The 4,024-nt window shown below is 28.4% G+C and overlaps 1 non-coding gene across 1 annotated transcript; it reads left to right on the top strand.

Annotated features, from left to right (window-relative positions):
* Positions 1-1,177: 1,177 nt before the first annotated feature.
* On the top strand, positions 1,178-1,259 carry TRNAS-CGA (transfer RNA serine (anticodon CGA)). The gene has a single exon. It is a non-coding gene; the product is annotated as a tRNA-Ser (tRNA).
* Positions 1,260-4,024: the final 2,765 nt, after the last annotated feature.

Here is a 4,024-nt window from a genome sequence, read left to right as displayed (position 1 = left end):
CTGTCTGTGAGGTTGATGGTCGTCCACTGTGGTCTTCATCTTCAACATTCGTTCTGCCTTCACTAAAAGTTTTATGCTACCGAAAAACTTGAGCTCTTGACATAACCTCCTCTCCAAAAGCCTTCTGAAGCTTACCGTAAGTTGTCGTCACGTTTTCACTCGATTTAACGCAAAAAGAAATGGTATACCGTTGCGCAATATTTTGCGGTTTCATTTCTGTGACGAGAGACACAAACACGTGTTCACTTATTACAGCACAACTCACGACTGAGCAGTTGCATCAATGTGCCGCTTCGACTAGAATTAGCTTATAGACCATGGTCAAAGATGGTGTGCCTAAGCAAGCTGCAGGGTTGCCACATCTTGCAAAGAAAAATCAGTCTCAGTACTTTATTGTCGCACCTCGTATATATAAGGTATATATAAGGTATGAATAATATTGTATTCATCATACTTCAAAACGTAAAGAAAACCAATTTCTCTCTCCCCCTCCACCCACAATCACACGGTGTGACCGAAAGTAATATAGTACTTTTCTTCAAAAAGTCGGTAAAAAAACGAGATATGAAAAAGTTTGATGAAAATTATAACGCTAAGGTTATTAAAATATTTTTTTTTTAGATTTTGAAGATAATAAATTCAGAGGTGAACCAGTCTTTTCCATAGAAAGCCATCTGACGAAAATAATTTCAGATTTAGAATGAAACTTACTGGAATCAGTGACCAAGAAAAATTTAATACACTTTCATTTAAAGAAATCCTTTTTTTTTTAAATATATATATATATATAAATATTACCTATTTTCTTCGTTCTTTTTTTTGTAAATTTATATACTAATTTTTGACTTAAAGTACTTGACACTTAAATACGAGAGGATTATTGTCAAATATTGCAAAAGATAATTATTAGAAATAAAATTTAGTACGGTTCATTTTAGAACCAAAAATTTATTTAAAAAAAATAGTACTAAAAATAATTTTAAAATTCTATTTCTTAAATTAATTATTTTAAATTTAAATAATAGATATTTAGTTTATCTAGATTATTAAATGAATCCGAAATTATATTTTATCATAAAAATATAATTTGAATTTTTTTCACCCCTATAATAAACTTTAAAGAAAAAATAAATTATAGATAAAGGTAATGACAAACTCAACGAGTTTAACAATGTGTGCTGCGGTGTCCGAGTGGTTAAGGAGTTGGACTCGAAATCCAATGGGCTTTGCCTGCACAGGTTCGAATCCTGTCCGTAGCGGTCATCTTTTTTTCTTCAATAAAAATATTAATAGATTAGATTAATGATAATAATTTATATAGAAGAGCATTTAAATGTTAAGTATTTTTTAATATCTTATTGCTCAATAAAAAACATTCAATGCTTATTATTTTATATATAAGATGCTCTATATTTTTAAATATTTTGAACACCAAAATATTCAAACGATAAGTAAACAGTGCCGTTGTATGAAATTAAATGAATCTAGTAAAAATCTTAACTTAGTAAAAAACTGAACTTTTAGTGCAATAGATAAATTAATTATTAAAGTTTATCCAAATATACTAAATTACTTTAAGTCATTCTATTGTATTAAATAGTAAATACTCACTTAGTACCTTTTTTTATATTTAAAGTTCTATTGTATTATATTAAATTTTAAACACACATATTTTTCCTTTTTATTTTATTTTATTTTTTTAAAGTTTGTTTAGCAAACGATCCGTTTATATTTTTTTTCTGTCTTCAGTCATTTGACTGGTTTGATGCAGCTCTCCAAGATTCCCTACCTAGTGCTAGTCGTTTAATTTCAGTATACCCTCTACATCCTACATCTCTAAAAATTTGTTTTACATATTCCAAACGTGGCCTGCCTACACAATTTTTCCCTTCTACCTGTCCTTCCAATATTAAAGCTACTATTCCAGGATGCCTTAGTATGTGGCCTATAAGTCTGTCTCTTCTTTTAACTATATTTTTCGAAATGCTTCTTTCTTCATCTATTTGTCGCAATATCTCTTCATTTGTCACTTTATCCACCCATCTGATTTTTAACATTCTCCTATAGCACCGCATTTCAAAAGCTTCTAATCTTTTCTTCTCAGATACTCCGATCGTCCAAGTTTCACTTCCATGTAAAGCGACACTCCAAACATATACTTTCAAAAATCTTTTCCTGACATTTAAATTAATTTTTGATGTAAACAAATTATATTTCTGACTGAAGGCTCGTTTAGCTTGTGCTATAGATTTGCCGTTTATATTAATAAATAATTATTAAATACTCGCATAGTTTTTACTTTCCCAAACATATTAATATCCTTTACTAAATGTTTAACATTTTTTACTGGTGTTTAGAAACTTACCGAACATTTAGTATTTTAATGAGAACTTTTTGAGTTTTCCAAAGATTGTTTTTTATATTAAGTGTCTACTGTTTTACTGAGAAATTAAATAAAATGTTGTGAATTTGTGTTTTTCATTTAATTAAATTACTGGGCAGTTAATTTAAAGCGATAATTTACTCGTATGAATCGTATAAATAAACTTACGTGCTTTAAATTTTTAAGTTATATAAATATAATGATATCTAGTTGTATTTTTCAAAAATAAGTTAATTATTCAAGTTAAAATTAATAATTTTACAAAGAAACAATCTTCTTAGTCGTATTTATTTTTTGTCTTCAGTCATTTGACTGGTTTAAAGCAGCTCTAAGATTCCTTATCTAGTACTAATCGTTTTATTTCAGTATACCCTCTACATCCTAATCCCTAACAATTTGTTTTACGTATTCCAAACGTTGCCTGCCTGCACAATTTTTTCCTTCTACCTGTCCCTCCAATATTAAAGCGACTATTCCGGGATGCCTTAATATGTGGCCTTAGTTGTATTAACATATTATTAATAAATCATTATTTAAATATTAAATGTAACTAAAGAAACATACTCTAACGGAGTTCGAAATTATTTTTTACTTCCTTGTAAGAAGTAAAGAAACTATTGTGATCGCGAAAACTTTCAACGGAAATACCCACTTTTGACCATCCCTGATTCCATTTTGACTAGTTTCTGTACGTGTACGTACGTATGCATCTCGCATAACTCAAAAACGATTAGCCGTAAAATGTTGAAATTTTGGATTTAGGACTGTTGTAACATCTAGTTGTGCACCTTCCCTTTTGATTGCAATCGACTGAACCAAAAGTTTCCAAAAAAAGCCCAAAATCAAAAACAATTGGGCCTTTTTTTAACTACAGAAATAAGCCCTCATTGGGGGCTTTTGAACGATGTATCATAAGTGGTATTTATTTGCATTGGTTCCAGAGCTATAGCCAAATAATTTGACTTCATTTCTTTTTTTTAACTTTTTTTTAATTTAAATATATTTATTTATTAATAATTATTAACCTCTGATAATAAACAAAAATTATGATAAATAATAATTCAATAACAATAAAATAAAAATATATGAAAAAATAGCGGAAGTTATTAATGAAATAAAACTTTATGTACTTTTAATTTTAAAAAAATGTGTATATGTTATTTAGGCGTACAAGGAAGTCATGTTGTGTCCACATCAGATTTTTTTTTTTATTGAGGTTCATTTAACTCTGCCTTTTAGCATTTATTTTATTTGTTTTCTTAATAGACTTGGTCAAATACATTTTTATGACATTTTACAATAAGATTTAGTATGAAAGGTGTACTTGTAACAATATTTTTTTAAATGTTAAGTTTCAAAATGGCATTTAATATAGCTACTAGGAAGAGAGGTGACTGTTTTCTCTCAATCACACTGTCTTGCGAGGCTTTATAAATATTATATTATAATCATTAGCTTTGATGAATAATTATTTATATAGAGTAGTAAAAAAAAAAAAATATATATATATATATATATATATATATATAATGAAAACAAAACAAAAGGGACGTTGTCAGTGGGAGTACCTTCTCGACAGTTATCGATCGGTGATATCCTGGTGACTCTTGAAATAGTGCTTACGATGTTGATAGTAAAGTA

This window comes from Lycorma delicatula, chromosome 10 (assembly GCF_047948215.1).
Source record: "Lycorma delicatula isolate Av1 chromosome 10, ASM4794821v1, whole genome shotgun sequence".
Taxonomy (NCBI): Eukaryota; Metazoa; Arthropoda; class Insecta; order Hemiptera; family Fulgoridae; genus Lycorma; species Lycorma delicatula.
This window is presented reverse-complemented; position numbering and strand designations above follow the sequence as displayed.